This window comes from Pseudophryne corroboree, unplaced genomic scaffold, assembly GCF_028390025.1.
Source record: "Pseudophryne corroboree isolate aPseCor3 unplaced genomic scaffold, aPseCor3.hap2 scaffold_400, whole genome shotgun sequence".
Lineage (NCBI taxonomy): Eukaryota > Metazoa > Chordata > Amphibia > Anura > Myobatrachidae > Pseudophryne > Pseudophryne corroboree.
This window is the reverse complement of record NW_026970040.1, coordinates 434,557-461,617: the sequence shown is the minus strand read 5'-3', so window position 1 is coordinate 461,617 and position 27,061 is coordinate 434,557. Positions and strand designations below refer to the sequence as shown.

Here is a 27,061-nt window from a genome sequence, read left to right as displayed (position 1 = left end):
AGATTTCTTTGTCTCAGATCTTCCTCTAGCCTTGTTCTTCTTTCGAGAGTTCCCTGGTGCTGCCTCAGTTGGATCTCCTTCACTTCACAGGGGGGAACCCGAGCAGCGACCCTCCCCAACAGCTTTTCCTTGCCAATATCTCTCTTTTGCAAAGTGCTAGGCATTGGAAAATTCAGGGCTATACCGTGTAGATGAAGCACTAACAGGAGGCTTTTAAATTTTCATTCTAGTGTCCTTCGTTTGGGAGAAAAATGCAAAGGTACAATACAGCTTTTCCTTGCCGATATCTCTCTTTTGCAAAGAGATAGGCATTGGAAAATTCAGGGCTATAACGTGTAGATGAAGCACTAACAGGAGGCTTTAACATTTTAATTCTAGTGTCTTTCGTTTGGGAGAAAAATGCAAAGGTACAATACAGTTTTTCCTTGCCGATATCTCTCTTTTGCAAAGAGATAGGCATTGGAAAATTCAGGGCTATAACGTGTAGATGAAGCACTAATAGGAGGCTTTAAAATTTTCATTCTAGTGTCCTTCGTTTGGGAGAAAAATGCAAAGGTACAATACAGCTTTTCCTTGCCGATATCTCTCTTTTGCAAAGAGATAGGCATTGGAAAATTCAGGGCTATAACGTGTAGATGAAGCACTAACAGGAGGCTTTAAAATTTTCATTCTAGTGTCTTTCGTTTGGGAGAAAAATGCAAAGGTACAATACAGCTTTTCCTTGCCGATATCTCTCTTTTGCAAAGAGCTAGGCATTGGAAAATTCAGGGCTATAACGTGTAGATGAAGCACTAACAGTAGGCTTTAAAATTTTCATTCTAGTGTCTTTCGTTTGGGAGAAAAATGCAAAGGTACAATACAGCTTTTCCTTGCCAATATCTCTCTTTTGCAAAGAGCTAGGCATTGGAAAATTCAGGGCTATAACGTGTAGATGAAGCACTAACAGGAGGCTTTAAAATTTTCATTCTAGTGTCTTTCGTTTGGGAGAAAAATGCAAAGGTACAATACAGCTTTTCCTTGCCAATATCTCTCTTTTGCAAAGAGCTAGGCATTGGAAAATTCAGGGCTATAACGTGTAGATGAAGCACTAACAGGAGGCTTTAAAATTTTCATTCTAGTGTCTTTCGTTTGGGAGAAAAATGCAAAAGTACAATGCTGCTTTTCCTTGCCGATATCTCTCTTTTGCAAAGAGATAGGCATTGGAAAATGCAGGGCTATAACGTGTAGATGAAGCACTAACAGGAGGCTTTAAAATTTTAATTCTAGTGTCTTTCGTTTGGGAGAAAAATGCAAAGGTACAATACAGCTTTTCCTTGCCAATATCTCTCTTTTGCAAAGAGCTAGGCATTGGAAAATGCAGGGCTATAACGTGTAGATGAAGCACTAACAGGAGGCTTTAAAATTTTCATTCTAGTGTCTTTCGTTTGGGAGAAAAATGCAAAGGTACAATACAGCTTTTCCTTGCCGATATCTCTCTTTTGCAAAGAGCTAGGCATTGGAAAATTCAGGGCTATAACGTGTAGATGAAGCACTAACAGTAGGCTTTAAAATTTTCATTCTAGTGTCTTTCGTTTGGGAGAAAAATGCAAAGGTACAATACAGCTTTTCCTTGCCGATATCTCTCTTTTGCAAAGAGATAGGCATTGGAAAATTCAGGGCTATAACGTGTAGATGAATCACTAACAGGAGGCTTTAAAATTTTAATTCTAGTGTCTTTCGTTTGGGAGAAAAATGCAAAGGTACAATACAGTTTTTCCTTGCCGATATCTCTCTTTTGCAAAGAGATAGGCATTGGAAAATTCAGGGCTATAACGTGTAGATGAAGCACTAATAGGAGGCTTTAACATTTTCATTCTAGTGTCCTTCGTTTGGGAGAAAAATGCAAAGGTACAATACAGCTTTTCCTTGCCGATATCTCTCTTTTGCAAAGAGATAGGCATTGGAAAATTCAGGGCTATAACGTGTAGATGAAGCACTAACAGGAGGCTTTAAAATTTTCATTCTAGTGTCTTTCGTTTGGGAGAAAAATGCAAAGGTACAATACAGCTTTTCCTTGCCGATATCTCTCTTTTGCAAAGAGCTAGGCATTGGAAAATTTAGGGCTATAACGTGTAGATGAAGCACTAACAGTAGGCTTTAAAATTTTCATTCTAGTGTCTTTCGTTTGGGAGAAAAATGCAAAGGTACAATACAGCTTTTCCTTGCCGATATCTCTCTTTTGCAAAGAGATAGGCATTGGAAAATTCAGGGCTATAACGTGTAGATGAAGCACTAACAGGAGGCTTTAAAATTTTCATTCTAGTGTCTTTCGTTTGGGAGAAAAATGCAAAAGAACAATGCAGCTTTTCCTTGCTGATATCTCTCTTTTGCAAAGAGATAGGCATTGGAAAATGCAGGGCTTTAACGTGTAGATGAAGCACTAACAGGAGGCTTTAAAATTTTCATTCTAGTGTCTTTCGTTTGGGAGAAAAATGCAAAGGTACAATACAGCTTTTCCTTGCCAATATCTCTCTTTTGCAAAGAGATAGGCATTGGAAAATGCAGGGCTATAACGTGTAGATGAAGCACTAACAGTAGGCTTTAAAATTTTCATTCTAGTGTCTTTCGTTTGGGAGAAAAATGCAAAGGTACAATACAGCTTTTCCTTGCCGATATCTCTCTTTTGCAAAGAGATAGGCATTGGAAAATTCAGGGCTATAACGTGTAGATGAAGCACTAACAGGAGGCTTTAAAATTTTCATTCTAGTGTCTTTCGTTTGGGAGAAAAATGCAAAGGTACAATACAGTTTTTCCTTGCCGATATCTCTCTTTTGCAAAGAGATAGGCATTGGAAAATTCAGGGCTATAACGTGTAGATGAAGCACTAATAGGAGGCTTTAAAATTTTCATTCTAGTGTCCTTCGTTTGGGAGAAAAATGCAAAGGTACAATACAGCTTTTCCTTGCCGATATCTCTATTTTGCAAAGAGATAGGCATTGGAAAATTCAGGGCTATAACGTGTAGATGAAGCACTAACAGGAGGCTTTAAAATTTTAATTCTAGTGTCTTTCGTTTGGGAGAAAAATGCAAAAGTACAATGCAGCTTTTCCTTGCTGATATCTCTCTTTTGCAAAGAGATAGGCATTGGAAAATGCAGGGCTATAACGTGTAGATGAAGCACTAACAGGAGGCTTTAAAATTTTCATTCTAGTGTCTTTCGTTTGGGAGAAAAATGCAAAGGTACAATACAGCTTTTCCTTGCCGATATCTCTCTTTTGCAAAGAGCTAGGCATTGGAAAATTCAGGGCTATAACGTGTAGATGAAGCACTAACAGTAGGCTTTAAAATTTTCATTCTAGTGTCTTTCGTTTGGGAGAAAAATGCAAAGGTACAATACAGCTTTTCCTTGCCGATATCTCTCTTTTGCAAAGAGATAGGCATTGGAAAATTCAGGGCTATAACGTGTAGATGAAGCACTAACAGTAGGCTTTAAAATTTTCATTCTAGTGTCTTTCGTTTGGGAGAAAAATGCAAAGGTACAATACAGCTTTTCCTTGCCGATATCTCTCTTTTGCAAAGAGATAGGCATTGGAAAATTCAGGGCTATAACGTGTAGATGAAGCACTAACAGGAGGCTTTAAAATTTTCATTCTAGTGTCTTTCGTTTGGGAGAAAAATGCAAAAGAACAATGCAGCTTTTCCTTGCTGATATCTCTCTTTTGCAAAGAGATAGGCATTGGAAAATGCAGGGCTTTAACGTGTAGATGAAGCACTAACAGGAGGCTTTAAAATTTTCATTCTAGTGTCTTTCGTTTGGGAGAAAAATGCAAAGGTACAATACAGCTTTTCCTTGCCAATATCTCTCTTTTGCAAAGAGCTAGGCATTGGAAAATTCAGGGCTATAACGTGTAGATGAAGCACTAACAGGAGGCTTTAAAATTTTCATTCTAGTGTCTTTCGTTTGGGAGAAAAATGCAAAAGTACAATGCTGCTTTTCCTTGCCGATATCTCTCTTTTGCAAAGAGATAGGCATTGGAAAATGCAGGGCTATAACGTGTAGATGAAGCACTAACAGGAGGCTTTAAAATTTTCATTCTAGTGTCTTTCGTTTGAGAGAAAAATGCAAAGGTACAATACAGCTTTTCCTTGCCAATATCTCTCTTTTGCAAAGAGCTAGGCATTGGAAAATGCAGGGCTATAACGTGTAGATGAAGCACTAACAGGAGGCTTTACAATTTTCATTCTAGTGTCTTTCGTTTGGGAGAAAAATGCAAAGGTACAATGCTGCTTTTCCTTGCCGATATCTCTCTTTTGCAAAGAGATAGGCATTGGAAAATGCAGGGCTATAACGTGTAGATGAAGCACTAACAGGAGGCTTTTAAATTTTCATTCTAGTGTCCTTCGTTTGGGAGAAAAATGCAAAGGTACAATACAGCTTTTCCTTGCCGATATCTCTCTTTTGCAAAGAGATAGGCATTGGAAAATTCAGGACTATAACGTGTAGATGAAGCACTAATAGGAGGCTTTAAAATTTTCATTCTAGTGTCTTTCGTTTGGGAGAAAAATGCAAAGGTACAATACAGTTTTTCCTTGCCGATATCTCTCTTTTGCAAAGAGATAGGCATTGGAAAATTCAGGGCTATAACGTGTAGATGAAGCACTAACAAGAGGCTTTAAAATTTTCATTCTAGTGTCTTTCGTTTGGGAGAAAAATGCAAAGGTACAATACAGCTTTTCCTTGCCAATATCTCTCTTTTGCAAAGAGCTAGGCATTGGAAAATTCAGGGCTATAATGTGTAGATGAAGCACTAACAGGAGGCTTTAAAATTTTCATTCTAGTGTCTTTCGTTTGGGAGAAAAATGCAAAAGTACAATGCAGCTTTTCCTTGCCGATATCTCTCTTTTGCAAAGAGATAGGCATTGGAAAATGCAGGGCTATAACGTGTAGATGAAGCACTAACAGTAGGCTTTAAAATTTTCATTCTAGTGTCTTTCGTTTGGGAGAAAAATGCAAAGGTACAATACAGCTTTTCCTTGCCGATATCTCTCTTTTGCAAAGAGATAGGCATTGGAAAATTCAGGGCTATAACGTGTAGATGAAGCACTAACAGGAGGCTTTAAAATTTTCATTCTAGTGTCTTTCGTTTGGGAGAAAAATGCAAAGGTACAATACAGTTTTTCCTTGCCGATATCTCTCTTTTGCAAAGAGATAGGCATTGGAAAATTCAGGGCTATAACGTGTAGATGAAGCACTAATAGGAGGCTTTAAAATTTTCATTCTAGTGTCCTTCGTTTGGGAGAAAAATGCAAAGGTACAATACAGCTTTTCCTTGCCGATATCTCTATTTTGCAAAGAGATAGGCATTGGAAAATTCAGGGCTATAACGTGTAGATGAAGCACTAACAGGAGGCTTTAAAATTTTAATTCTAGTGTCTTTCGTTTGGGAGAAAAATGCAAAAGTACAATGCAGCTTTTCCTTGCTGATATCTCTCTTTTGCAAAGAGATAGGCATTGGAAAATGCAGGGCTATAACGTGTAGATGAAGCACTAACAGGAGGCTTTAAAATTTTCATGCTAGTGTCTTTCGTTTGGGAGAAAAATGCAAAGGTACAATACAGCATTTCCTTGCCGATATCTCTCTTTTGCAAAGAGATAGGCATTGGAAAATTCAGGGCTATTACGTGTAGATGAAGCACTAACAGGAGGCTTTAAAATTTTCATTCTAGTGTCCTTCGTTTGGGAGAAAAATGCAAAGGTACAATACAGCTTTTCCTTGCCAATATCTCTCTTTTGCAAAGAGCTAGGCATTGGAAAATTCAGGGCTATAACGTGTAGATGAAGCACTAACAGGAGGCTTTAACATTTTCATGGTAGTGTCTTTCGTTTGGGAGAAAAATGCAAAGGTACAATACAGCATTTCCTTGCCAATATCTCTCTTTTTCAAAGAGATAGGCATTGGAAAATTCAGGGCTATTACGTGTAGATGAAGCACTAACAAGAGGCTTTAAAATTTTCATTCTAGTGTCCTTCGTTTGGGAGAAAAATGCAAAGGTACAATACAGCTTTTCCTTGCCAATATCTCTCTTTTGCAAAGAGCTAGGCATTGGAAAATTCAGGGCTATACCGTGTAGATGAAGCACTAACAGGAGGCTTTTAAATCTTCATTCTAGTGTCCTTCGTTTGGGAGAAAAATGCAAAGGTACAATACAGCTTTTCCTTGCTGATATCTCTCTTTTGCAAATAGATAGGCATTGGAAAATTCAGGGCTATAACGTGTAGATGAAGCACTAACAGGAGGCTTTAACATTTTCATTCTAGTGTCTTTCGTTTGGGAGAAAAATGCAAAGGTACAAAACAGCTTTTCCTTGCCGATATCTCTCTTTTGCAAAGAGATAGGCATTGGAAAATTCAGGGCTATAACGTGTAGATGAAGCACTAACAGGAGGCTTTAAAATTTTCATTCTAGTGTCCTTCGTTTGGGAGAAAAATGCAAAGGTACAATACAGCTTTTCCTTGCCGATATCTCTCTTTTGCAAAGAGATAGGCATTGGAAAATTCAGGGCTATAACGTGTAGATGAAGCACTAATAGGAGGCTTTAAAATTTTCATTCTAGTGTCTTTCGTTTGGGAGAAAAATGCAAAGGTACAATACAGCTTTTCCTTGCCGATATCTCTCTTTTGCAAAGAGATAGGCATTGGAAAATTCAGGGCTATAACGTGTAGATGAAGCACTAATAGGAGGCTTTAAAATTTTCATTCTAGTGTCTTTCGTTTGGGAGAAAAATGCAAAAGTACAATGCAGCTTTTCCTTGCTGATATCTCTCTTTTGCAAAGAGATAGGCATTGGAAAATGCAGGGCTATAACGTGTAGATGAAGCACTAACAGGAGGCTTTAAAATTTTCATTCTAGTGTCCTTCGTTTGGGAGAAAAATGCAAAGGTACAATACAGCTTTTCCTTGCCAATATCTCTCTTTTGCAAAGAGATAGGCATTGGAAAATTCAGGGCTATAACGTGTAGATGAAGCACTAATAGGAGGCTTTAAAATTTTCATTCTAGTGTCTTTCGTTTGGGAGAAAAATGCAAAGGTACAATACAGCTTTTCCTTGCCGATATCTCTCTTTTGCAAAGAGATAGGCATTGGAAAATTCAGGGCTATAACGTGTAGATGAAGCACTAATAGGAGGCTTTAAAATTTTCATTCTAGTGTCTTTCGTTTGGGAGAAAAATGCAAAGGTACAATACAGCTTTTCCTTGCCGATATCTCTCTTTTGCAAAGAGCTAGGCATTGGAAAATTCAGGGCTATAACGTGTAGATGAAGCATTAACAGGAGGCTTTAAAATTTTCATTCTAGTGTCTTTCGTTTGGGAGAAAAATGCAAAAGTACAATGCTGCTTTTCCTTGCCGATATCTCTCTTTTGCAAAGAGATAGGCATTGGAAAATGCAGGGCTATAACGTGTAGATGAAGCACTAACAGGAGGCTTTAAAATTTTCATTCTAGTGTCTTTCGTTTGAGAGAAAAATGCAAAGGTACAATACAGCTTTTCCTTGCCAATATCTCTCTTTTGCAAAGAGCTAGGCATTGGAAAATGCAGGGCTATAACGTGTAGATGAAGCACTAACAGGAGGCTTTACAATTTTCATTCTAGTGTCTTTCGTTTGGGAGAAAAATGCAAAGGTACAATGCTGCTTTTCCTTGCCGATATCTCTCTTTTGCAAAGAGATAGGCATTGGAAAATGCAGGGCTATAACGTGTAGATGAAGCACTAACAGGAGGCTTTTAAATTTTCATTCTAGTGTCCTTCGTTTGGGAGAAAAATGCAAAGGTACAATACAGCTTTTCCTTGCCGATATCTCTCTTTTGCAAAGAGATAGGCATTGGAAAATTCAGGACTATAACGTGTAGATGAAGCACTAATAGGAGGCTTTAAAATTTTCATTCTAGTGTCTTTCGTTTGGGAGAAAAATGCAAAGGTACAATACAGTTTTTCCTTGCCGATATCTCTCTTTTGCAAAGAGATAGGCATTGGAAAATTCAGGGCTATAACGTGTAGATGAAGCACTAACAAGAGGCTTTAAAATTTTCATTCTAGTGTCTTTCGTTTGGGAGAAAAATGCAAAGGTACAATACAGCTTTTCCTTGCCAATATCTCTCTTTTGCAAAGAGCTAGGCATTGGAAAATTCAGGGCTATAATGTGTAGATGAAGCACTAACAGGAGGCTTTAAAATTTTCATTCTAGTGTCTTTCGTTTGGGAGAAAAATGCAAAAGTACAATGCAGCTTTTCCTTGCCGATATCTCTCTTTTGCAAAGAGATAGGCATTGGAAAATGCAGGGCTATAACGTGTAGATGAAGCACTAACAGTAGGCTTTAAAATTTTCATTCTAGTGTCTTTCGTTTGGGAGAAAAATGCAAAGGTACAATACAGCTTTTCCTTGCCGATATCTCTCTTTTGCAAAGAGATAGGCATTGGAAAATTCAGGGCTATAACGTGTAGATGAAGCACTAACAGGAGGCTTTAAAATTTTCATTCTAGTGTCTTTCGTTTGGGAGAAAAATGCAAAGGTACAATACAGTTTTTCCTTGCCGATATCTCTCTTTTGCAAAGAGATAGGCATTGGAAAATTCAGGGCTATAACGTGTAGATGAAGCACTAATAGGAGGCTTTAAAATTTTCATTCTAGTGTCCTTCGTTTGGGAGAAAAATGCAAAGGTACAATACAGCTTTTCCTTGCCGATATCTCTATTTTGCAAAGAGATAGGCATTGGAAAATTCAGGGCTATAACGTGTAGATGAAGCACTAACAGGAGGCTTTAAAATTTTAATTCTAGTGTCTTTCGTTTGGGAGAAAAATGCAAAAGTACAATGCAGCTTTTCCTTGCTGATATCTCTCTTTTGCAAAGAGATAGGCATTGGAAAATGCAGGGCTATAACGTGTAGATGAAGCACTAACAGGAGGCTTTAAAATTTTCATGCTAGTGTCTTTCGTTTGGGAGAAAAATGCAAAGGTACAATACAGCATTTCCTTGCCGATATCTCTCTTTTGCAAAGAGATAGGCATTGGAAAATTCAGGGCTATTACGTGTAGATGAAGCACTAACAGGAGGCTTTAAAATTTTCATTCTAGTGTCCTTCGTTTGGGAGAAAAATGCAAAGGTACAATACAGCTTTTCCTTGCCAATATCTCTCTTTTGCAAAGAGCTAGGCATTGGAAAATTCAGGGCTATAACGTGTAGATGAAGCACTAACAGGAGGCTTTAACATTTTCATGGTAGTGTCTTTCGTTTGGGAGAAAAATGCAAAGGTACAATACAGCATTTCCTTGCCAATATCTCTCTTTTTCAAAGAGATAGGCATTGGAAAATTCAGGGCTATTACGTGTAGATGAAGCACTAACAAGAGGCTTTAAAATTTTCATTCTAGTGTCCTTCGTTTGGGAGAAAAATGCAAAGGTACAATACAGCTTTTCCTTGCCAATATCTCTCTTTTGCAAAGAGCTAGGCATTGGAAAATTCAGGGCTATACCGTGTAGATGAAGCACTAACAGGAGGCTTTTAAATCTTCATTCTAGTGTCCTTCGTTTGGGAGAAAAATGCAAAGGTACAATACAGCTTTTCCTTGCTGATATCTCTCTTTTGCAAATAGATAGGCATTGGAAAATTCAGGGCTATAACGTGTAGATGAAGCACTAACAGGAGGCTTTAACATTTTCATTCTAGTGTCTTTCGTTTGGGAGAAAAATGCAAAGGTACAAAACAGCTTTTCCTTGCCGATATCTCTCTTTTGCAAAGAGATAGGCATTGGAAAATTCAGGGCTATAACGTGTAGATGAAGCACTAACAGGAGGCTTTAAAATTTTCATTCTAGTGTCCTTCGTTTGGGAGAAAAATGCAAAGGTACAATACAGCTTTTCCTTGCCGATATCTCTCTTTTGCAAAGAGATAGGCATTGGAAAATTCAGGGCTATAACGTGTAGATGAAGCACTAATAGGAGGCTTTAAAATTTTCATTCTAGTGTCTTTCGTTTGGGAGAAAAATGCAAAGGTACAATACAGCTTTTCCTTGCCGATATCTCTCTTTTGCAAAGAGATAGGCATTGGAAAATTCAGGGCTATAACGTGTAGATGAAGCACTAATAGGAGGCTTTAAAATTTTCATTCTAGTGTCTTTCGTTTGGGAGAAAAATGCAAAGGTACAATACAGCTTTTCCTTGCCGATATCTCTCTTTTGCAAAGAGCTAGGCATTGGAAAATTCAGGGCTATAACGTGTAGATGAAGCACTAACAGGAGGCTTTAAAATTTTCATTCTAGTGTCTTTCGTTTGGGAGAAAAATGCAAAGGTACAATACAGCATTTCCTTGCCGATATCTCTCTTTTGCAAAGAGATAGGCATTGGAAAATTCAGGGCTATAACGTGTAGATGAAGCACTAACAGGAGGCTTTAAAATTTTCATTCTAGTGTCTTTCGTTTGGGAGAAAAATGCAAAAGTACAATGCAGCTTTTCCTTGCTGATATCTCTCTTTTGCAAAGAGATAGGCATTGGAAAATGCAGGGCTATAACGTGTAGATGAAGCACTAACAGGAGGCTTTAAAATTTTCATGCTAGTGTCTTTCGTTTGGGAGAAAAATGCAAAGGTACAATACAGCATTTCCTTGCCGATATCTCTCTTTTGCAAAGAGATAGGCATTGGAAAATTCAGGGCTATTACGTGTAGATGAAGCACTAACAGGAGGCTTTAAAATTTTCATTCTAGTGTCCTTCGTTTGGGAGAAAAATGCAAAGGTACAATACAGCTTTTCCTTGCCAATATCTCTCTTTTGCAAAGAGCTAGGCATTGGAAAATTCAGGGCTATAACGTGTAGATGAAGCACTAACAGGAGGCTTTAAAATTTTCATGCTAGTGTCTTTCGTTTGGGAGAAAAATGCAAAGGTACAATACAGCATTTCCTTGCCAATATCTCTCTTTTTCAAAGAGATAGGCATTGGAAAATTCAGGGCTATTACGTGTAGATGAAGCACTAACAAGAGGCTTTAAAATTTTCATTCTAGTGTCCTTCGTTTGGGAGAAAAATGCAAAGGTACAATACAGCTTTTCCTTGCCAATATCTCTCTTTTGCAAAGAGCTAGGCATTGGAAAATTCAGGGCTATACCGTGTAGATGAAGCACTAACAGGAGGCTTTTAAATCTTCATTCTAGTGTCCTTCGTTTGGGAGAAAAATGCAAAGGTACAATACAGCTTTTCCTTGCCGATATCTCTCTTTTGCAAATAGATAGGCATTGGAAAATTCAGGGCTATAACGTGTAGATGAAGCACTAACAGGAGGCTTTAACATTTTCATTCTAGTGTCTTTCGTTTGGGAGAAAAATGCAAAGGTACAATACAGCTTTTCCTTGCCGATATCTCTCTTTTGCAAAGAGATAGGCATTGGAAAATGCAGGGCTATAACGTGTAGATGAAGCACTAACAGGAGGCTTTAAAATTTTCATTCTAGTGTCCTTCGTTTGGGAGAAAAATGCAAAGGTACAATACAGCTTTTCCTTGCCGATATCTCTCTTTTGCAAAGAGATAGGCATTGGAAAATTCAGGGCTATAACGTGTAGATGAAGCACTAATAGGAGGCTTTAAAATTTTCATTCTAGTGTCTTTCGTTTGGGAGAAAAATGCAAAGGTACAATACAGCTTTTCCTTGCCGATATCTCTCTTTTGCAAAGAGCTAGGCATTGGAAAATTCAGGGCTATAACGTGTAGATGAAGCACTAACAGGAGGCTTTAAAATTTTCATTCTAGTGTCTTTCGTTTGGGAGAAAAATGCAAAGGTACAATACAGCATTTCCTTGCCGATATCTCTCTTTTGCAAAGAGATAGGCATTGGAAAATTCAGGGCTATAACGTGTAGATGAAGCACTAACAGGAGGCTTTAAAATTTTCATTCTAGTGTCTTTCGTTTGGGAGAAAAATGCAAAGGTACAATACAGCTTTTCCTTGCCGATATCTCTATTTTGCAAAGAGATAGGCATTGGAAAATTCAGGGCTATAACGTGTAGATGAAGCACTAACAGGAGGCTTTAAAATTTTCATTCTAGTGTCCTTCATTTGGGAGAAAAATGCAATGGTACAATACAGCTTTTCCTTGCCGATATCTCTCTTTTGCAAAGAGATAGGCATTGGAAAATGCAGGGCTATAACGTGTAGATGAAGCACTAACAGGAGGCTTTAAAATTTTCATGCTAGTGTCTTTCGTTTGGGAGAAAAATGCAAAGGTACAATACAGCATTTCCTTGCCAATATCTCTCTTTTGCAAAGAGATAGGCATTGGAAAATTCAGGGCTATAACGTGTAGATGAAGCACTAACAGGAGGCTTTAAAATTTTCATTCTAGTTACTTTCGTTTGGGAGAAAAATGCAAAGGTACAATACAGCTTTTCCTTGCCAATATCTCTCTTTTGCAAAGAGCTAGGCATTGGAAAATTCAGGGCTATACCGTGTAGATGAAGCACTAACAGGAGGCTTTTAAATCTTCATTCTAGTGTCCTTCGTTTGGGAGAAAAATGAAAAGGTACAATACAGCTTTTCCTTGCCGATATCTCTCTTTTGCAAATAGATAGGCATTGGAAAATTCAGGGCTATAACGTGTAGATGAAGCACTAACAGGAGGCTTTAACATTTTCATTCTAGTGTCTTTCGTTTGGGAGAAAAATGCAAAGGTACAATACAGCTTTTCCTTGCCGATATCTCTCTTTTGCAAAGAGATAGGCATTGGAAAATTCAGGGCTATAACGTGTAGATGAAGCACTAACAGGAGGCTTTAAAATTTTCATTCTAGTGTCCTTCGTTTGGGAGAAAAATGCAAAGGTACAATACAGCTTTTCCTTGCCGATATCTCTCTTTTGCAAAGAGATAGGCATTGGAAAATTCAGGGCTATAACGTGTAGATGAAGCACTAATAGGAGGCTTTAAAATTTTCATTCTAGTGTCTTTCGTTTGGGAGAAAAATGCAAAGGTACAATACAGCTTTTCCTTGCCGATATCTCTCTTTTGCAAAGAGCTAGGCATTGGAAAATTCAGGGCTATAACGTGTAGATGAAGCACTAACAGGAGGCTTTAAAATTTTCATTCTAGTGTCTTTCGTTTGGGAGAAAAATGCAAAGGTACAATACAGCATTTCCTTGCCGATATCTCTCTTTTGCAAAGAGATAGGCATTGGAAAATTCAGGGCTATAACGTGTAGATGAAGCACTAACAGGAGGCTTTAAAATTTTCATTCTAGTGTCTTTCGTTTGGGAGAAAAATGCAAAGGTACAATACAGCTTTTCCTTGCCGATATCTCTATTTTGCAAAGAGATAGGCATTGGAAAATTCAGGGCTATAACGTGTAGATGAAGCACTAACAGGAGGCTTTAAAATTTTCATTCTAGTGTCCTTCATTTGGGAGAAAAATGCAATGGTACAATACAGCTTTTCCTTGCCGATATCTCTCTTTTGCAAAGAGATAGGCATTGGAAAATGCAGGGCTATAACGTGTAGATGAAGCACTAACAGGAGGCTTTAAAATTTTCATGCTAGTGTCTTTCGTTTGGGAGAAAAATGCAAAGGTACAATACAGCATTTCCTTGCCAATATCTCTCTTTTGCAAAGAGATAGGCATTGGAAAATTCAGGGCTATAACGTGTAGATGAAGCACTAACAGGAGGCTTTAAAATTTTCATTCTAGTTACTTTCGTTTGGGAGAAAAATGCAAAGGTACAATACAGCTTTTCCTTGCCGATATCTCTCTTTTGCAAAGAGATAGGCATTGGAAAATTCAGGGCTATAACGTGTAGATGAAGCACTAACAGGAGGCTTTAAAATTTTCATTCTAGTGTCTTTCGTTTGGGAGAAAAAAGCAAAGGTACAATACAGCTTTTCCTTGCCGATATCTCTCTTTTGCAAAGAGATAGGCATTGGAAAATTCAGGGCTATAACGTGTAGATGAAGCACTAACAGGAGGCTTTAACATTTTCATTCTAGTGCCTTTCGTTTGGGAGAAAAATGCAAAAGTACAATGCAGCTTTTCCTTGCCGATATCTCTATTTTGCAATGAGATAGACATTGGAAAATGCAGGGCTATAACGTGTAGATGAAGCACTAACAGGAGGCTTTAAAATTTTCATTCTAGTGTCTTTCGTTTGGGAGAAAAATGCAAAGGTACAATACAGCATTTCCTTGCCGATATCTCTCTTTTGCAAAGAGATAGGCATTGGAAAATTCAGGGCTATTACGTGTAGATGAAGCACTAACAGGAGGCTTTAAAATTTTCATTCTAGTGTCTTTCGTTTGGGAGAAAAATGCAAAAGTACAATGCAGCTTTTCCTTGCCGATATCTCTCTTTTGCAAAGAGATAGGCATTGGAAAATGCAGGGCTATAACGTGTAGATGAAGCACTAACAGGAGGCTTTAACATTTTCATTCTAGTGTCTTTCGTTTGGGAGAAAAATGCAAAGGTACAATACAGCATTTCCTTGCCGATATCTCTCTTTTGCAAAGAGATAGGCATTGGAAAATTCAGGGCTATAACGTGTAGATGAAGCACTAACAGGAGGCTTTAAAATTTTCATTCTAGTGTCCTTCGTTTGGGAGAAAAATGCAAAGGTACAATACAGCTTTTCCTTGCCAATATCTCTCTTTTGCAAAGAGCTAGGCATTGGAAAATTCAGGGCTATACCGTGTAGATGAAGCACTAACAGGAGGCTTTTAAATTTTCATTCTAGTGTCTTTCGTTTGGGAGAAAAATGCAAAGGTACAATGCAGGTTTTCCTTGCCGATATCTCTCTTTTGCAAAGAGATAGTCATTGGAAAATGCAGGACTATAACGTGTAGATGAAGCACTAACATGAGGCTTTAAAATTTTCATTCTAGTATCTTTCGTTTGGGAGAAAAATGCAAAGGTACAATACAGCATTTCCTTGCCGATATCTCTCTTTTGCAAAGAGATAGGCATTGGAAAATTCAGGGCTATACCGTGTAGATGAAGCACTAACAGGAGGCTTTAAAATTTTCATTCTAGTGTCTTTCGTTTGGGAGAAAAATGCAAAAGTACAATGCAGCTTTTCCTTGCCGATATCTCTCTTTTGCAAAGAGATAGGCATTGGAAAATGCAGGGCTATAACGTGTAGATGAAGCACTAACAGGAGGCTTTAAAATTTTCATTCTAGTGTCTTTCGTTTGGGAGAAAAATGCAAAGGTACAATACAGCATTTCCTTGCCGATATCTCTCTTTTGCAAAGAGATAGGCATTGGAAAATTCAGGGCTATAACGTGTAGATGAAGCACTAACAGGAGGCTTTAAAATTTTCATTCTAGTGTCCTTCGTTTGGGAGAAAAATGCAAAGGTACAATACAGCTTTTCCTTGCAAATATCTCTCTTTTGCAAAGAGCTAGGCATTGGAAAATTCAGGGCTATACCGTGTAGATGAAGCACTAACAGGAGGCTTTTAAATTTTATTCTAGTGTCCTTCGTTTGGGAGAAAAATGCAAAGGTACAATACAGCTTTTCCTTGCCGATATCTCTCTTTTGCAAAGAGATAGGCATTGGAAAATTCAGGGCTATAACGTGTAGATGAAGCACTAACAGGAGGCTTTAAAATTTTCATTCTAGTGTCTTTCGTTTGGGAGAAAAATGCAAAGGTACAATACAGTTTTTCCTTGCCGATATCTCTCTTTTGCAAAGAGATAGGCATTGGAAAATTCAGGGCTATAACGTGTAGATGAAGCACTAATAGTAGGCTTTAAAATTTTCATTCTAGTGTCCTTCGTTTGGGAGAAAAATGCAAAGGTACAATACAGCTTTTCCTTGCCGATATCTCTCTTTTGCAAAGAGCTAGGCATTGGAAAATTCAGGGCTATAACGTGTAGATGAAGCACTAACAGGAGGCTTTTAAATCTTCATTCTAGTGTCCTTCGTTTGGGAGAAAAATGCAAAGGTACAATACAGCTTTTCCTTGCCGATATCTCTCTTTTGCAAAGAGATAGGCATTGGAAAATTCAGGGCTATAACGTGTAGATGAAGCACTAACCAGGAGGCTTTAACATTTTCATTCTAGTGTCTTTCGTTTGGGAGAAAAATGCAAAGGTACAATACAGCTTTTCCTTGCCGATATCTCTCTATTGCAAAGAGCTAGGCATTGGAAAATTCAGGGCTATAACGTGTAGATGAAGCACTAATAGGAGGCTTTAAAATTTTCATTCTAGTGTCCTTCGTTTGGTAGAAAAATGCAAAGGTACAATACAGCTTTTCCTTGCCAATATCTCTCTTTTGCAAAGAGCTAGGCATTGGAAAATTCAGGGCTATAACGTGTAGATGAAGCACTAACAGGAGGCTTTAACATTTTCATTCTAGTGTCTTTCGTTTGGGAGAAAAATGCAAAAGTACAATGCTGCTTTTCCTTGCCGATATCTCTCTTTTGCAAAGAGATAGGCATTGGAAAATGCAGGGCTATAACGTGTAGATGAAGCACTAACAGGAGGCGTTAAAATTTTCATTCTAGTGTCTTTCGTTTGGGAGAAAAATGCAAAGGTACAATACAGCTTTTCCTTGCCAATATCTCTCTTTTGCAAAGAGCTAGGCATGGGAAAATGCAGGGCTATAACGTGTAGATGAAGCACTAACAGGAGGCTTTACAATTTTCATTCTAGTGTCTTTCGTTTGGGAGAAAAATGCAAAGGTACAATGCTGCTTTTCCTTGCCGATATCTCTCTTTTGCAAAGAGATAGGCATTGGAAAATGCAGGGCTATAACGTGTAGATGAAGCACTAACAGGAGGCTTTAAAATTTTCATTCTAGTGTCTTTCGTTTGGGAGAAAAATGCAAAGGTACAATACAGCTTTTCCTTGCCGATATCTCTCTTTTGCAAAGAGATAGGCATTGGAAAATTCAGGGCTATAACGTGTAGATGAAGCACTAACAGGAGGCTTTAAAATTTTCATTCTAGTGTCCTTCGTTTGGGAGAAAAATGCAAAGGTACAATACAGCTTTTCCTTGCCGATATCTCTCTTTTGCAAAGAGATAGGCATTGGAAAATTCAGGGCTATAATGTGTAGATGAAGCACTAATAGGAGGCTTTAAAATTTTCATTCTAGTGTCCTTCGTTTGGGAGAAAAATGCAAAGGTACAATACAGCTTTTCCTTGCCGATATCTCTCTTTTGCAAAGAGATAGGCATTGGAAAATTCAGGGCTATAACGTGTAGGTGAAGCACTAACAGGAGGCTTTAAAATTTTCATTCTAGTGTCTTTCGTTTGGGAGAAAAATGCAAAGGTACAATACAGCTTTTCCTTGCCGATATCTCTCTTTTGCAAAGAGCTAGGCATTGGAAAATTCAGGGCTATAACGTGTAGATGAAGCACTAACAGGAGGCTTTAAATTTTTCATTCTAGTGTCTTTCGTTTGGGAGAAAAATGCAAAGGTACAATACAGCTTTTCCTTGCCGATATCTCTCTTTTGCAAAGAGCTAGGCATTGGAAAATTTGTTCTCTGAAAAGTGTCCACAAAGCCAAGTTTCTGATTAACACCTTTGTAGGGATGGTTTTTAACCTATTACTAAATTAAACTTGCTTCATTGGAAAGGCAGCAAGATGCATCCTCATTTCAATATCTACTGAAATAATACAGGTTGACACCAGGAAACATTAACGCCACTGCATCCTTGCTGCTTTCTCATGTGGAAGTCTGTTTAATGTGAAAACAAGGTGATATCTAATTAGCACACAGGTAAGGATTTAAGAAAATCTTTATTTAAGGGTGAAGATGTTTCTCACAAAATCGTTGCCCCAATGCATCATTGAAATTCAAGCTGGAAAGATGATTTTAATATATCACTTGTACATTTTGTATTGCTCTTCTGGTGACAATGTAGTTTGTTTTTGTCAATTACCATTTTAATAATCGGGTAAAGAAAATTAAGTGGATTTTTGAAAGAAAACAATACTGTCAATATACTATTAAAACAAATTAAAATGGTAAAAGTTATTGTACTTTAAGTAAAAATAAAAGAGCAAAAATATCAATCCCAGTTTTGGATTACTTTAATTAACAAAAAAAAATGCATATAGCAGAGGATAGTTTCAATCTGCCTACCTCTGGGTTATGAACCCAGCATGCTTTCATTACAGTACTCTGCTGCACATGTAAGTGCAAGAGATCCTGAAGCACTCACTCATCATGGGAAAGTACCAATGTGTTTCTTCGTTGGTTGATGGAAGAAACATCTTACAAAAACTCTCCAGATTATTGACTTTTTAAAGTTTTTCTAGGAAACGTTCTAGATGAATGCTTGTTAGCCTTTGTCAGTGTGGACTTTTGCAAAGTGTCTCTGTGGCGCAATTGGTTAGTGTGATTGGTTATTAACCAAAGGGTTGGTGGTTCAATCCCACCCAGGGATGTAATTGACCTTGTTATCAGATTTTGGTGATCTTTAAGTAGACAAGTCAAAATTTCAAAAACCCCTGTTATGGTGTAGGGTACCTGGCCTTCTCTGATGTAATCAGAGTTAGATTTGATTCAGTGATTTTATAAAAACAGCTAGGAAGCACAATTTAGCAGTGGTTTGCAGAGAAAAAGAAATATGCTGGCAAAAAAATCCAATTGAGTGATTAAACAGCTCTTCATTTTCTGGCTTTATTTTTATGCTAACAAATTTGTTCTCTGAAAAGTGTCCACAAAGCCAAGTATCTGATTAACATCTTTGTAGGGATGGTTTTTCACCTATACTAAATTAAACTTGCTTCATTGGAAAGGCAGCAAGATGCATCCTCATTTCAATATCTACTGAAATAATACAGGTTGACACCAGGAAACATTAACGCCACTGCATCCTTGCTGCTTTCTCATGTGGAAGTCTGTTTAATGTGAAAACAAGGTGATATCTAATTAGCACACAGGTAAGGAATTAAGAAAATCTTTATTTAAGGGTGAAGATGTTTCTCACAAAATCGTTGCCCCAATGCATCATTGAAATTCAAGCTGGAAAGATGATTTTAATATATCACTTGTACATTTTGTATTGCTCTTCTGGTGACAATGTAGTTTGTTTTTGTCAATTACCATTTTAATAATAGGGTAAAGAAAATTAAGTGGATTTTTGAAAGAAAACAATACTGTCAATATACTATTAAAACAAATTAAAATGGTAAAAGTTATTGTACTTTAAGTAAAAATAAAAGAGCAAAAATATCAATCCCAGTTTTGGATTACTTTAATTAACAAAAAAAAATGCATATAGCAGAGGATAGTTTCAATCTGCCTACCTCTGGGTTATGAACCCAGCATGCTTTCATTACAGTACTCTGCTGCACATGTAAGTGCAAGAGATCCTGAAGCACTCACTCATCATGGGAAAGTACCAATGTGTTTCTTCGTTGGTTGATGGAAGAAACATCTTACAAAAACTCTCCAGATTATTGACTTTTTAAAGTTTTTCTAGGAAACGTTCTAGATGAATGCTTATTAGCCTTTGTCAGTATGGACTTTTGCAAAGTGTCTCTGTGGCGCAATCGGTTAGTGTGATTGGTTATTAACCAAAGGGTTGGTGGTTCAATCCCACCCAGGGATGTAATTGACCTTGTTATCAGATTTTGGTGATCTTTAAGTAGACAAGTCAAAATTTCAAAAACCCCTGTTATGGTGTAGGGTACCTGGCCTTCTCTGATGTAATCAGAGTTAGATTTGATTCAGTGATTTTATAAAAACAGCTAGGAAGCACAATTTAGCAGTGGTTTGCAGAGAAAAAGAAATATGCTGGCAAAAAAATCCAATTGAGTGATTAAACAGCTCTTCATTTTCTGGCTTTATTTTTATGCTAACAAATTTGTTCTCTGAAAAGTGTCCACAAAGCCAAGTATCTGATTAACACCTTTGTAGGGATGGTTTTTCACCTATTACTAAATTAAACGTGCTTCATTGGAAAGGCAGCAAGATGCATCCTCATTTCAATATCTACTGAAATAATACAGGTTGACACCAGGAAACATTAAAGCCACTACATCCTTGCTGCTTTCTCATGTGGAAGTCTGTTTAATGTGAAAACAAGGTGATATCTAATTAGCACACAGGTAAGGAATTAAGAAAATCTTTATTTAAGGGTGAAGAGGTTTCTCACAAAATCGTTGCCCCAATGCATCATTGAAATTCAAGCTGGAAAGATGATTTTAATATATCACTTGTACATTTTGTATTGCTCTTCTGGTGACAATGTAGTTTGTTTTTGTCAATTACCATTTTAATAATCGGGTAAAGAAAATTAAGTGGATTTTTGAAAGAAAACAATACTGTCTATATACTATTAAAACAAATTAAAAAGGTAAAAGTTATTGTACTTTAAGTAAAAATAAAAAGAGCAAAAATATCAATCCCAGTTTTGGATTACTTTAATTAACAAAAAAAAATGCATATAGCAGAGGATTATTTCAATCTGCCTACCTCTGGGTTATGGACCCAGCATGCTTCCATTACAGTACTCTGCTGCACATGTAAGTGCAAGAGATCCTGAAGCACTCACTCATCATGGGAAAGTACCAATGTGTTTCTTCATTGGTTGATGGAAGAAACATCTTACAAAAACTCTCCAGATTATTGACTATTTAAAGTTTTTCTAGGAAACGTTCTAGATGAATGCTTATTAGCCTTTGTCAGTATGTACTTTTGCAAAGTGTCGCTGTAGCGCAATCAGTTAGTGTGTACGGCTATTAACCAAAAAGTTGGTGGTTCAATCCCACCCAGGGACGTAATTGACCTTGTGATCAGATTTTGGTGATATTTAAGTAGACAAGTCAAAATTTCAAGCCCTCTCTTATGGTGTAGGGTACCTGGCCTACTCTGATGTAATCAGAGTTAGATTTGATTAAGTGATTTTATAAAAAAAACAGCTAGGAAGCACAATTTAGCAGTGGTTTGCAGAGAAAAAGAAATATGCTGGCAGAAAAATCCAATTGAGTGATTAAACAGCTCTTCATTTTCTGGCTTTATTTTTATGCTAACAAATTTGTTCTCTGAAAAGAGTCCACAAAGCCAAGTATCTGATTAACACCTTTGTAGGGATGGTTTTTCACCTATTACTAAATTAAACATGCTTCATTGGAAAGGCAGCAAGATGCATCCTCATTTCAATATCTACTGAAATAATACAGGTTGACACCAGGAAACATTAACGCCACTGCATCCTTGCTGCTTTCTCATGTGGAAGTCTGTTTAATGTGAAAACAAGGTGATATCTAATTAGCACACAGGTAAGGAATTAAGAAAATCTTTATTTAAGGGTGAAGAGGTTTCTCACAAAATCGTTGCCCCAATGCATCATTGAAATTCAAGCTGGAAAGATGATTTTAATATATCACTTGTACATTTTGTATTGCTCTTCTGGTGACAATGTAGTTTGTTTTTGTCAATTACCATTTGAATAATAGGGTAAAGAAAATTAAGTGGATTTTTGAAAGAAAACAATACTGTCAATATACTATTAAAACAAATTAAAATAATAAAAGTTATTGTACTTAAAGTAAAAATAAAAGAGCAAAAATATCAATCCCAGTTTTGGATTACTTTAATTAACAAAAAAAAAATGCATATAGCAGAGGATAGTTTCAATCTGCCTACCTCTGGGTTATGGGCCCAGCATGCTTCCATTGCAGTACTCTGCTGCACATGTAAGTGCAAGAGATCCTGAAGCACTCACTCATCATGGGAAAGTACCAATGTGTTTCTTCATTGGTTGATGGAAGAAACATCTTACAAAAACTCTCCAGATTATTGACTTTTTAAAGTTTTTCTAGGAAACGTTCTAGATGAATGCTTATTAGCCTTTGTCAGTATATACTTTTGCAATGTGTCTCTGTGGCGCAATCAGTTAGCGTGTTTGGTTATTAACCGAAAGGTTGGTGGTTCAATCCTACCCAGGGACGTAATTTACCTTGTTATCAGATTTTGGTGATCTTTAAGTAGACAAGTCAAAATTTCAAACCCCCTCTTATGGTGTAGGGTACCTGGCCTTCTCTGATGTAATCAGAGTTAGATTTGATTAAGTGATTTTATAAAAAATAGCTAGGAAGCACAATTTAGAAGTGGGTTGCAGAGAAAAAGAAATATGCTGGCAGAAAAATCCAACTGAGTGATTAAACAGCTCTTCATTTTCTGGCTTTATTTTTATGCTAACAAATTTGTTCTCTGAAAAGTGTCCACAAAGCCAAGTATCTGATTAACACCTTTGTAGGGATGGTTTTTCACCTATTACTAAATTAAACTTGCTTCATTGGAAAGGCAGCAAGTGATGTCATCCAAGCAGTGGGTCAAAGTTGGCTTCAACCCTCGTCTGCTTATGAAAAGAGAAAAGGGATATGCAGGGCATGGCGGCCTTTTGCGACGCTTGGATGACCCCTAGTTCGCATTAAACACCCCCACCCTCCTTCGGTGTGGGGCTCATGTTGGCCATGCCCCAGCCCCTGAAGCATTCAAGCTGATTTCTTGCAGCAGCTGGGTACTGTAACAGCTCCAGAGCTGCTCTGTAAGGCAAGTAAAAGGGTGTGGGCCCTGCAGCTCTACCTGTAGTTTGCATTGTGCATTGGAAGGCACAAAGTAAGCAGATGGGAGGAGAAGTCAGGATAGTACACAAGGTTATAGAAGGGAGGGGCTCAAGAAAAGAGAAGTGGAAACAGACAGCATACTAGGCTGGAGAGAGACCTGAGACAAAGAGATCTGAATTATACGAGAGCCGTCCAGGGGAAACACAAATTATGCAGTCAAGTTTCCCACATTTGGGGAAATCGCAAGGGGCAGCACACCCAGAGTGCAATGGGTGAGCCTTGCCCTGGGAGAAGCACCTTCATGATCATAGTATCTCACCTGGCAGGTTAGTAGGAGTTGGGCTAGAGCTGGGGAGGGTCGCTGCTCGGGCACTACCTGTCAAGTGAAGGAGATCCAACTGAGGCAGCACAAGGGAACTCTCAAAAGAAGAACAAGGCTAGAGGAAGATCTGAGACAAAGAAATCTGACTTTTACCAGAGCTGACCAGAGGAAAGCACAAACACAGTCCACCACTACCACAAATAATGCAGTCGAGTTTCCCACATTTGGGGAAATCACAGGGGTCAGCATACCCAGAATGCAATGAATGAACCTCACCCTGGGAGAACAATCTTCATGACAATAGTATCTCCTATGCAAAATAAGTATGATTTGGGATAGGGCTGGGGAGGGCCGCTGCTCAGGCACATCTCTGTCAAGTAAAGGAGATTCAACTGAGGCAGCACAAGGGAACTCTCATCTGGGGACAACAACTGCAGGGAGAACACATATTTTCAGATGAACATGGGGTGGCAGAAGGCTGCCTAATACTGAAGCACCCCCAAACAACAAACCAAATGCAACAACTAGTGCAAGCATTCCTGGGGGATGGCCTGCAGCAGATGGATTTGAATATGGTGATGTCATCCAAGCAGTGGGTCAAAGTTGGCTTCAACCCTCGTCTGCATATGAAAAGAGAAAAGGGGCGTGCAGGGCATGGAGGCCTTTTGTGGTGCTTGGATGACCCCTAGTTCGCGCCTGACACACACAGACACGCAGCGCCTGACACACACACACACTCACGCACCTGACACACACACTCACGCACCTGACACACACACACACACTCACGCACCTGACACACACACACTCACGCACCTGACACACGCACACTCACGCACCTGACACACGCACACGGCACGCAGCACCTGACACACACACACAGCACCTGACACACACACACACACACGCAGCACCTGACACACAGACATGCAGCGCCTGACACACACATGCAGACACGCAGCACCTGACACACACACGCAGACACGCAGCACCTGACACACACACGCAGCACCTGACACACACACGCAGACACGCAGCACCTGACACACACACGCAGACACGCAGCACCTGACACACACACGCAGACACGCAGCACCTGACACAGACACGCAGCACCTGACACACACACACATACGCAGCACCTGACACACACACACACACACACACACACACACAGCACCTGACACACACACACACGCAGCACCTGACACAGACATGCAGCGCCTGACACACACACGCAGACATGCAGCACCTGACACACACATGCAGCACCTGACAGACACACACACACACACACACACACATGCAGCACCTGACACACCCACACACACAGACATGCAGCACCTGACACACCCACACACACACGCAGCACCTGACACACATACATACATGTGGCATTTAACGCACACACGCACAGCACCTGACACACAATCATATACACTCAGAGCACCTAACACACACATACACTCGCAGCACCTTACACACACTCGTATACACACGCAGCACCTGCCACTCACACATATATACACATGTAGCACCTGCCACTCCCACATACATGAACAGCACCTAACACACACATATATACATGCAGCACCTGACACACACATACACGTGCAGCACCTGACAGTCACACACATACAGATGCGACACAAACACATACATGCTCAACACCTGACACCCACGTGGCAGCTGACGCATACAAATGCAGCACCTGAGATACACACATATACACGTGCAGCACCTGAGACACACACATACACGTACAGCACCTGACACACACACACATGTATGTACACGCGCGGCTCCAGGCACACACATACGTACGTACACACGCGGAATTTAACACACACACACACATACACGTGCGGCACCTGACACACACGTACGAACACGCGTGGCTCCTGACACACACACACGCGTGGCTCCTGACACACACACACACACACATGTACGAACACGCGCGGCTCCTGACACACACACGTATATACGTATACGCACGGCACCTGACACCTACACGTATGTACGTATACGCACGGCTCCTGACACCCACACACATGTACATGCGCGGCTCCTGGCACACACACACACACACACGTACGTACACGCGCGGCACCTGACACACGCCTGTACGTACACACATGCACAGCACCTGACATACACACATGTAGGTACGCGCCACTTGACAAACACGTACGTACACGCACGGCACTGACACTCACGTACATACTAGTGATGAGTGGGTTCGGTTCGTCGGAATCCGAACCCCCCGAACTTCACCCATTTTACACGGGTCCGAGGCAGGTTCGAACCTTCCCGCCTTGCTCGGCTAGCCCGAGCGCGCACGAACGTCATCATCCCGCTGTCGGATTCTCGCGAGATTCGGATGTCTGCATTCGTGGAAAGGGATCCCATGTGTAAACATGGGACCCCTTTCAGTCCGTCTGGTCCGGGTGTTCGGTTTGTTGTTTTGCCAAGTACGTGGATTTAATCTGGAACCTGGATTCGGTGAGTATAATTATCTTTTATTTTCAGGTACCCGTGGATTCTACTTGGAGAAGAGGACCGACTGCTTCATGTCAACATAGGTAAGTATGTGTGTGTCGGCAGGTGGGAAATAAAGTTATACTTTCACGGTGTCTGTGTCCTGTTTTTATTTGGGTATTTTTTCCCCAGTAGAACTACAGGTACCAGCGGGCCCGTTTTTCTCCTGCATGCTGGTACTTGTGGTTCTCAAAGTACCAGCTTGCGGGGGAGGCTTGCTGGGACTTGTAGTACTACTAGAAAAAACAATATTCTTTAAATTTTCTCAAGGTTATCAGCCTCCCATCCGCAGCCCTTGGATGGGGGGGACAGCCTCGGTCTTCACCCCTGGCCCTTAGGTGGCTGGGGGGGGGACCCCTTGATTGAAGGGGTCCCCACTCCCCCAGGGTACCCCGGCCAGGGGTGACTAGTTGGATATTTAATGCCACGGCCGCAGGGCACTGTATAAAAGTGACCCCCGGCTGTGGCATTATCTGTCCAGCTAGTGGAGCCCGATGCTGGTGTAAAAAATACGGGGGACCCCTACTCTTTTTGTCCCCCGTATTTTTTGCACCAGCACCAGGCGCAGAGCCCGGTGCTGGTTTTAAAAATACGGGGGATCCCCTGTCCGTTTTTCCCCCGGATTTTTAGAACCAGGACCGGCTCGAAGAGCCCGAGGCTGGTTATGCTTTGGAGGGGGGACCCACGCAATTTTTTTTTCGGGTTTTTCACATTCCATTTAAAAAATAAATAATATTTTACAAAATATATAAATAATACCTGTGCCTCCAAAAAAGACAAACCAAGTACCTAATCCCTTCTAATATAAATAGATATGCTATTACCAAAAAAAAAAAAAACTGCAAAAAAAAACATGTTTTTAATTTTTTTTTATTAGATTCCGCCAGCAAAGCGTGGCGGATTGAAAATGACAAATTTACTGTTTAAAAGCACTGTTGTCGAATTTACAAACTTCAATTGAATATACTTTTGTCGAATTGCCGCATTTGTACCATTGCAGAAAAGTCGAATTTGTCAAATGTCGAATTTTAAAGTCGAATTTTGAAAGCCTGTAAGAATAGGCTCCGTCCCCTTCTACCCCTGTACCTTGCTCTCTCCTGTCTGTGCTCTCTCCCGTCTGTAGGACTAGGCCCCGCCCCCTTCTTACCCTCCTGTGACTGCTCTCTCCTGACAAGTGGACCAGGCCTGCCCCCTACACGCTGCTGGTGTCTTCATTGTTACTTGGTCTGGAGCTCCGTTGGGGAGAGAACTCACATGAGCTCATTAAGAATGAGGAACTGGGATGTTTTAATTTTATTGTGAGTAGTGTAGTGTGGTGATGTAGTATGTTGTATGGGGGGTATAGTGTAATTATGAAGTGCAGCATATGGGAGGGCTGTAGCATAGTGATGTAGTGTGGCATATGGGGGGTGGTAGCGCATAGGCGTGCGTACAGGGGGTGCCTGGTGCGCACAGGCACTCCCTAATGTCCAGCACCGCTGCACGCCACGCTTGCTGTAGCACAGTGATCGCTGAGTGTGTGATCGGTGGAGCCTAGCCTGCAGCTCATTTCCGTACCTCCCACCACCGCTGCACCCGACCCCCCTCTGCCTGCTGCTAATACTATGCTGAGTGCATTCGTCGGCGGCCTCCCTGGGGGGACTGGCGTCACTTTGCAATGTGAC

The 27,061-nt window shown here is 39.7% G+C and overlaps 2 non-coding genes across 2 annotated transcripts; both read right to left on the bottom strand.

The window, feature by feature from the left end:
- Positions 1–22,704: 22,704 nt before the first annotated feature.
- Positions 22,705–22,868, bottom strand: LOC135023621 (U1 spliceosomal RNA). The gene has a single exon (XR_010220560.1). It is a non-coding gene; the product is annotated as a U1 spliceosomal RNA (small nuclear RNA).
- Positions 22,869–23,019: 151 nt separating this feature from the next.
- Positions 23,020–23,183, bottom strand: LOC135023530 (U1 spliceosomal RNA). Its single transcript, XR_010220473.1, has one exon. It is a non-coding gene; the product is annotated as a U1 spliceosomal RNA (small nuclear RNA).
- Between the last annotated feature and the right edge of the window lie 3,878 nt (positions 23,184–27,061).